The 9,814-nt window shown below is 34.1% G+C and overlaps 1 protein-coding gene across 1 annotated transcript in view; it reads left to right on the top strand.

Moving 5' to 3' along the window:
• The window catches only part of LOC104996792 (nuclear pore-associated protein 1-like), a 110,517-nt gene that overhangs the window by 28,990 nt on the left and 71,713 nt on the right, over nucleotides 1-9,814 (top strand). The gene's annotated exons all lie outside the window — the stretch shown is intronic.

The raw sequence follows: 9,814 nt of genomic DNA, 5'->3' as shown, positions 1-9,814 counted from the left end.
TGAAACTTGGGCTTCTGATTAATGCTAGCTGGGAAGAATGTACCAGCATCACAGTTAAATCAGAGGTGCAGGACTCCTAATCCATATTCTCTCTTATACATGGCAAATTCAAATGTGGAAAGGTTCTGAGGGACAAAGTTTCTTGGGACTTAACCCTGCTTCATTCTGAATCTCCTTCCTCTTATCCCCAAGCAAAATTATGGTTCAGTTCAGTCAGTTTGGTCGCTCAGTCATGTCAGACTCTTTGTGACCCCATAGACTGCAGCACGCCAGGCTTCCCTGTCCATCCCAACTCCCAGAGTTTTCTCAGACTCATGTTCATTGAGTTGGTGATGCCATCCAACCATTTCATCCTCTGTCATCCTCTTGTTCTCCAGCCTTCAATCTTTCCCAGCATCAAGGTCTTTTCCAATGAGTCAGTTCTTCGCATCAGATGGCCAAAGTTTTGGAGTTTCAGCTTCAGCCTCAGTCCTTCCAATGAATATTCAGAAATGAATATCCTATTCCTTTAGGATTGACTGGTTGGATCTCCTTGCAGTCCAAGGGACTCTCAAGAGTCTTCTCCAACACCACCAAGATTTGACCAGCTGAGAACTGATCCTTTGTTATCTGAGACCTCACTATCTCACAGAGGCGTCAATTCAATTGTTGATACACTTGTAAGAATATATTCACTAAAGGATAAAGGATGGAGGGGCTTCCCTATTAGCTCAAGGGTAAAGAATCCACCTGCAATGCAGGAGACCTGGGTTCAGTACCTGAGTTGGGAAGATCTGGAGGACGGCATGGTATAACCCACTCCAGTATTCTTACCTGGAGAATCCCCATGGATAGAGAGGCCTGGTGGGCTACAGTCCATGGGGTCACAAACAGTCAGACATGACTGAGTGACTAAGCACAAAGGATGGAGATAAAGTCGTTTGTAGTACTAAATGCTTATCATAGTCACTGCACACACAACACACCTCAGCTATACTGTGTATACTATTATGTATAAAATATTACATATATCGGAGCCAACTTTATTGACAAGGAAGCTAAAGCTTAGAGAAGTTTCACAATTTGCTCAAGATCACTCAGCTGATAAATGAGAGAGTAGCTCTAATTACCCAGAAACACAAGGTGTCCAGTTGTTCAATACTTCAGAGTTTCTGAGAGCTGAAGGTCCACCAACAAAATACATGAGCCACATTTTCAGAGAGCTATAACTCCAAGTTTAAATTACAATTATTTTGAAATGTTCCCAGTAAGAGAGGTTGATAGGGTCAAGGAGTTTTGGAATAAATTGAAACAATTGGAAAGTTTTGTAGGAGTTAGATCTTGACCTCTGGTTTAGAGGAAAGACCAGCAAATGTTTTGCCAAATGAAGTAAGAAAAGTTATCTCAGACAACTGACAGAAAAACTATAAATCATTAAAGAGTCATCCTCACTACTCAGAAACAAAAGGTCTTCTTAGGGCAACCATCCATCCAAATTTCCAAGGTTCTTTTGAAACACATGCATCTGTGATTCAGAAATTAAAGTTTCAAATCATAACTGACAACTTCAGTAGCTATTACCCTTTGCCCTTAGAAACCACCACCCAAACTCTAAGGAGAATTGTCCTTACTGTTTACTCTGGAGAGTCTTAGCCCCTGGGTTTCAGAGATTTCACTTTGTTTTTTGTAATTTCATTGAGGTGTAAAATACACACAGAAAAGTTCATGAATCCCAATTGCTTTTGACATCCAGATCAGTCAGAGTACACTTCAAAGAGATAAAGAGTACTGTGATTTCTTTACTTTTTTTTGCTTATCATTACATTCACAACTTTCCATTCTGTTATTACACACTATTTGTGTTTGCTGGTTTAATGTGAGTCCTCCCGTGGGAAAAGAGATTGTACTTAGAATTCTAAAAATTTCATGTTTCCAAACCCTAGAACTGTGGGAATGCCTCTGGGCTTTGGCAAATTCATCCAGGTGAAAGATTTCAGCTTCAGACGTGAAAAACCTTATTCTGTCCAGATGTTCCTACCCAATTCATCTTGCTTGATTTATCTTGAAATTCAAAAGACCAAGTATTAATCACAATATAGGACAACTCTGTAATAAACATATATTTCATACATATTAAATATATTACATATATAATTCATAGAAACATATAACTATTAGAGCTGCATTTCTCTTCTATCTGAAAACTATCTTTTAAAAAATTTTGAGAGTGATGGGTGGGTGGCAGGGAAGGTCAAGAGAGAGGAGATACATGTATCAGTTCAGTTCAGTTCAGTCAGTCAGTCGTGTCCAACTCTTTGTGACCCCATGACCACAGCACGCCAGGCCTCCCTGTCCATCACTGACTCCCAGAATCCACCCAAACCCATGTCCATTGAGTCGGTGATGCCATCCAACCATCTCATCCTCTGTCGTCTCCTTCTCCTCCTGCCCTCAATCTTTCCCATGTATACATATAGCTGATTCACTTTTGCTGTACAGAAATAACATAACATTGTAAAGCAATTGTACTCCAATAAAAATAATTTAAAATTAATATTGTAATTTAAATTTGAGAACATAAAACAGGTATCACTATTCATGAAAATTTTCATTCACATAAACACTCAGTATCTTTCATATCCCACCTCCTTTATCCTCTGGTTCTTATAATATTCATTGATGGTAATTTTTACACCTTTAACAAATGAGAGGGTAGCTTCATTATGGAAACTAAAAATATAACTCCATGCTGGTTTTTTTTTTTTTTTGATTTGTAGATTTTTTCCCCTAATTCATAGAAATCAGAGTTGATGCACTGGTAGTAATGAATTACATAAAGCAGAAATAAAAACAAAAAGCTGAGTAAATATGGTATTTCTTAGACTGTAATGAGGGAGATAGTTTTTCAGAACCTTAAGATGTTATACATCGTAAGAGACACCTAAAGTGAGTTGAAGTCAAACCAGTCTTTCATCCATAGATAATTAAAATGACCCCATGTTTCAAGACATAAGTCAAGGATTTTCAGGAGTATAGTAATCTTCAATGGCTAACCTTCAGGAAATTTTCTTTGCAACCTGGGAAAGGTACTGAAAAGAAGCTTATGGACCAAGAAGAGAATTTAATGGGCTCTTAACCCCTTTCAATTGAGGTACAAGATGTGGGATTAGGAAACGGAGCAACTATTTAAGTCTCTTCATTCTATTTTTCACTCAGCTCAGAAAGAGTCCAGTTCGCAAAGCACAGTCTCTTGAAATTGTATGTGCATCTTCATTCCTTTGAGTACTGAACTTTCACATTTATGAGAGTCTTCTATAGATATCTCCAGAAACTAAAACCTCCATTTCTTACCCATAAATTACTGTATTATAGTGACATGAAAAAGAGAGATTTTTGATGTTGCAACAGTATCACAGAATATTACATTGAAATAAATGAACATTTCTGCTGGGCTGAGAGTACTATAAAATTAAAATGCCAACTGTAAATGGTAAAAGGGTTAATTTCCTGACCTTGGCTATATTTAAACATTACTAATGGGTATTATATTAATTAAACATGCCTCCTCAATAATTATACGAAGAAGCTGCAAAGCTTTTAAGACTCCTGCTAATCCAGCACCCTCTGGTTACTTGTTTTCTAATTTGTTCATTTTAACTAATTATGTGAATTAGAGCAAATAAACATGTGAAAAATCTCTCTGAGACTCTGACCTCCAAATGTTTTGAATCAGATGGAACAATCCCTGTTCTAGCTCAATTATTCAATTTCTAGAGTAGATTAAAGGGTTAAAAAGAATGATTTATTTACTTATGAATAAGCAGATATATCTTGAGCTTTCATACTTTTCATGGTGACTTCTCAAGCACTAAGTATTGTCATCCTGATCAAGTCCAAAGAGGATTAAAATAAGATAAATGCATAATGAATGACTATACCAATTTTTACCATAAGTTCCATATAGGATATTATGATAATGCCAGAGAAGAAAGAATAAGACAGTTTTGCATGTACTGTTTTTGGCAAACATTAATGACCTCATAAATATTATAGTACACATGAGAGGAACATTCTGCATTTTATCTTTTTTAGAGTAATGAACTTAAAATATAGGCTTATATTTTTAGTTGTTTATGTTGTGTACTTCTGTTTAACCCTTTTTTATGTTTAACACTTTTGTTCAGGGCCATATTTCCAACTAAGGATATGAGGGCAGATTTCTTTTAATGCTTCCATGGTAGAATATAGAGAGAGTTACTGGATACCCACCCTCTCCAGGTCACCTAGCAGATAATGATCATTATCCCAACTTATAATGGTACACCATCCTGCCCAGTGCACCAACATGCCCAAAAAGGCTGGCATGTTTTTTTCTCCTGTGGAGTAATGCACAGTGGGAAAATGAAACCGTCCCAGGTAGTAAAACTTCCCTTAGCCCAATAACTGAATCAATATTTGTGGGAAGCTGATCCAATGCTTTTTATTGTTTTGCTTTTTTTCCCCCTTCAATTATAAAAACATAGTATGCCCAGTGGCAAATTTGGAAATTTTAAAAAATAATAGTCACTCATAACTCCATCACTGAAAAGATCTACTATACATATTTTAATATAGTTTCTGCTCCTTTTATTTTTTAATATGTTTGAGATTATAATATATACAATTTGGAACCTAGTTACCTTGCTTCCATTAATATTACAATGAGCATTTTCTGATGTAATGAATAGCACCTGAATAATATAATAACATTAATGATTTTAGGGTTATCCAACAGCCCACTATATTTAATGATGTATAAATCTGTTAGTTCCTCTAATGTTGTACCCTGATATTGCTTTCAGTTTTTTGTGGTTACATATAACATGTCTCTACATACAAACTTTGCTAGGGAACAGCGTATTTTGGTATTGTTGAATAGGGAATGTCTTTATATATGTAGTGCAGATCCTGGCCATATGATAATTTTCAGTATTTGGACACCCTGGACAATTTGAGCAATTAAATATATATAGAAACAAATTATAACCATTGAATAAAATAGAAAGTCATGAATACATGCCAACATAAACAAACAGATGAATAAAATAATGTGGAATAGGATACTCTTATAGTTACAAATTACCTCCTGATATAATACCTATTACAAAAATGGAAAAATAGTAAGTTTAGAATGGTCAGTAGCATTTTAGTCAACTTATCGAAGGTAAACACTACCAGTAACAGAACAAAGGAAAAACATGTGCATCTGATCAGATCAGATCAGTCGCTCAGTCGTATCCGACTCTTTGTGACCCCATGAATCAGAGCACGCCAGGCCTCCCTGTCCATCACCAACTCCCAGAGTTCACTGAGACTCACATCCATCGAGTCAGTGATGCCATCCACCATCCAGCCATCTCATCCTCTGTCGTCCCCTTCTCCTCCTGCCCCCAATCCCTCCCAGCATCAGAGTCTTTCCCAATGAGTCAACTCTTCGCGTGAGGTGGCCATAGTACAGGAGTTTCAGCTTTAGCATCGTTCCTAGAATAGGCATATAATGAGAACACAACACTGTTTCTGAAATACTTCAGCCAGTGACACATTAACTTGAAACTAACAGGAACACCCCAAATTAACAGATGTTCCATGAAATAACTGATTTATAGTTTCCTGTAACTGTCAAGGTATGAAATACAAAGAAAAAACGAGGAACTGTTCCTAATTGAAGGAAAATGCAAAGACATAACAAATAAGTGTTACATGTCAAACTCACTGGAATCCCTTTGCCAACTGAAGAAGCTTGAATGAGGTCTACTATCAGATCTATTAATTTCCAGACTTTGTTTTCAGGAAATATAATCATAATATAATCTGAAAATAATAATTTAATGTTTTCCTCTTTTCAAATCTTTAACATCTTATGCACTAGTTGGAACTTTCATAAGTTTTTTCCCTTAAATATTCATGAAAATAGAAGATATTCTTATACCATTTATGACTTTAAAAGACTGTCTCTGACGTTTAACTGTGAGAAACATCAGAGTGTGTATGCTGTTTGTGACATACTAAAAATATACTTTTACATTTCTAGATTAATATTTTTCTATCATAAAAAGAGACCAACTGTTTTTCTGCATCTATTAAGATTAATGTATGATTTCTCTGCTTTGGGCTATGTGATGTGATTAGGTATATTAGCATATTTACTTATAGTAAATAATTTATATACCCTGGAATAAATTTTCACTTGGCTGCAGGTAATTAATAGTTAAACATACTGCTGAATTAGATTTAATAATATTTACTTTCAATACTTCACCTGTATGTGAGAAACGTATCTGTGTTTTTTTTCATTATGCTTTTCATTCAGTGTTTTAGTATGAAATGATGCTAACAAAATAGGATAACATTACATGGTTTTCTATGCATGTTAGAACATGCTAAAACAATGGACATATCTCAGATTAATTTTCAAATCACTCATTTATAATTTTATTTTTAATAATCCTTTTCTTTACATGCCCTAGATTAAGGTTACAGTAAAGGGCTGTATGACTTTGCGGCCTAATAGTCCCTGTCACAATGACTTAACACTACCCTTGTAGCACAAAAGCAGCCATTGACAATTTAAAAGTCAATGAGCATAGCTATGTTTCAATAAAATGTTATTCACCAAAACAAGTGGTGGGCTAAAAGTGACCTATGGACTAGAGTTTGCCAACCTGTGCTTTACTTTAGCTATTCTTTTTTAAAAATCTTCAATGAAATTTTAAATTAAAAAAAATTCCTCTTTTATTCTTTAGTATTTAAAGCATATAGAGACATTTATTTTCTTCTGAGTGCAACTTTAAAAATCTCTCATAAATGTTGATATATAATATTCTTACCACTGACCTTTTTATATATTACATAACTTACATTTATATTTCCTTTTGGTCTAAGAACCAGTTAGGAAGATAATCAGTTTAATTTTTACCCGTCAAAAAATGAAAAGGGCTTTGAAAATAGGGATATGTATAAGAATAAAGGAACAAAATTAAGTGGCATTTTAGTGCTGACAATGGCACACTGTATTCAATGCAAGTGTGAAAGGCTCAGATTTTAACCCATTGTCTTGTGTTACCAGAACTAGAGCTATTAGGAAAGAATTACAGTACATAGATTATGAACCACAAGAGAAAAGTACTAAATGATGTCACTGTGATGGCCATAGAATGTCTTTAGATAAGAAATTCTCTGAAAACAAATACAAAAAAGAAATATATATATATATATATATATATATATACTTCTACAGAAAGAAAGTCATAACACAGTCCTGCAAAACTTGGGAGATGGTCAAGTTACTGAGTATTATTCATTTTGTTTTATTATTTCCCTCTGTATTATGGTCAGACAATATTTTCTCTTAAATGGCTGCATTTTGTAGTATATTGATGCTTCCATTATAGCTCAAAATAAAACCAAATTTTTCTAGTGTTTTATAAGAGATGAGGGAAAGAATCCTACTCTGAAGGGTATTGGCTTACTTACTAGCTTATTTGTAAATTACTGATATCCCCAGGCCTGTAAAAATACTCATCTATTAGTATTGTGTTCTTTTCACTTTTCTTGTGTGTGTGTATGTGTGTGTGTGTGTGCACGCTTAGTCACTCAATAGTATCTGATGCTTTACAACCCCATGGCCTATAGCCCACTGGGCTTCCCTGTCCATGGGATTCTCCAGGCAAGAATACTGGAGTTGGTAGCCATTCCCTTCTCCAGGGAATCTTCCTGACCCAGGGATTGAAACTGGGTCTTCTGCAGACAGATTTCTTTACCATCTGAGCCACCAGGGAAGCTCTTTCAACTTCTTTTAGATTTATACAGATTGTGTATTTTGATTATTTTATGTATTTTTATGTTGGTTATTTTAATGCAAGGAATAATGGTATTTATATTTTCTTGGAAGATTGTGTCCTTCATCAATAATGCAGTAGTATTGGTACATTTAATATGTTGGGCATTTATTTCTACCTGTTTGGCATTAATATAATGACTCCTTTATTTATTTATTTATTTATTTTTTAAACATTTCCTCCCTGAATAATTAAAGTTGTTTTTAAGCTTATCAGTATTTCGTTAAAGAATGAAACCCTATTATCTTCCACAATCCCAGACATTATTTCCATTAAATTGGTAGAAAAACAAAGCTAATCTTTTAATTTTTTTTATATTTACATGCAGTCACATTATTTTTTAAAATCTGCTTTTTATTTATGTATGTTTATTCATCTGTATCATTAATATAATAATTTATCTTTAAATGTTTTAGTAAGTTATTATTATCCAATACAAGGGACTTCACTATAGATCATTTTTTAATCGAAAAACATCAAAAAATAACAAAATCTAAAACTGTAATCCATTGAGGTGAATATGTAACAAAATTGAGTTCTTAAACATTCAGAGTAATAATAGAATATCAGGAATGGAAGGGTAAATATAATGAAATAAGCAATAAAAATATCTGAATTTGCAACATATAATATAGCATTTATTTAAGCATATTTAGGTAAACTCTACAGTAATTTGTTTTTAAATCTTGTGAAGGGAAAGACTTTCTAGAAGTAATAAATTGAAAATTTCAGCCACAAATTTAAAACTAATTGGAAAGGCAAATAGGATATTAACACAGATTTAAACATCTTTTATTTATTTATTTTTTCATGTTTATTTTTTTTATTTTTTATTTTTTGACAGCTTTAATTTTTCAGCACTTTATCTTTTTTTTTTTTTGATAAATTTAACGCCTTTTATTGCCATACCTCATTTTACTGTGCTTTGCTTTAGTGAACTTTATAGATACATGTTTTTTTTTTTTTTCCTTGTTAATTTTCTGTTTAGTTGATCTATCCATAAGTGTGAGTGGGGTATTAAAGTCTCCCACTATTATTGTGTTATTGTCTTACATACTGCGGTGCTCCCATGTTGGGTGGATATATATTTATAATTGTTATATCTTCTTCTTGGATTGATCCTTTGATCATTATGTAGTGACCTTCTTTGTCTCTTTTCACAGCCTTTGTTTTAAAGTCTAATTTATCTGATACGAGTATTGTGACTCCTGCTTTGTTTTGGTTCCAATTTGCATGGAAAATCTTTTTCCAGCCCCTCACTTTCAGTCTGTATGTGTCCCCTGTTTTGAGGTGGGTCTCTTGTAGACAACATATGTAGGGGTCTTGTTTTTGTATCCATTCAGCCAGTCTTTGTCTTTTGGTTGGGGCATTCAACCCATTTACGTTTAAGGTAATTACTAATAAGTATGATCCCGTTGCCATTTACTTTATTGTTTTGGGTTTGAGTTTATACACCATTTTTGTGTTTCTTGTCTAGAGAATATCCTTTAGTATTTGTTGGAGAACTGGTTTGGTGGTGCAGAATTCTCTCAGCTTTTGCTTGTCTGAAAAGCTTTTGATTTCTCCTTCATACTTGAATGAGATCCTTGCTGGGTACAATAATCTGGGCTGTAGGTTATTTTCTTTCATCATTTTAAGTATGTCTTGCCATTCCCTCCTGGCTTGAAGAGTTTCTATTGAAAGATCAGCTGTTATCCTTATGGGAATTCCCTTGTGTGTTATTTGTTGTTTTTCCCTTGCTGCTATAATATTTGTTCTTTGTGTTTGATCTTTGTTAATTTGATTAATATGTGTCTTGGGGTGTTTCTCCTTGGGTTTATCCTGTTTGGGACTCTCTGGGTTTCTTGGACTTGGGTGATTATTTCCTTCCCCATTTTAGGGAAGTTTTCCACTATTATCTCCTCAAGTATTTTCTCATGGTCTTTCTTTTTGTCTTCTTCTTCTGGAACTCCTATGAT

The sequence above is a fragment of the Bison bison genome, unplaced genomic scaffold, assembly GCF_000754665.1.
Source record: "Bison bison bison isolate TAMUID 2011002044 unplaced genomic scaffold, Bison_UMD1.0 scf7180017864298, whole genome shotgun sequence".
Taxonomy (NCBI): domain Eukaryota; kingdom Metazoa; phylum Chordata; class Mammalia; order Artiodactyla; family Bovidae; genus Bison; species Bison bison.
The sequence above is the reverse complement of the archived record's forward strand: the minus strand, read 5'-3'. Positions and strand labels throughout refer to the sequence as shown.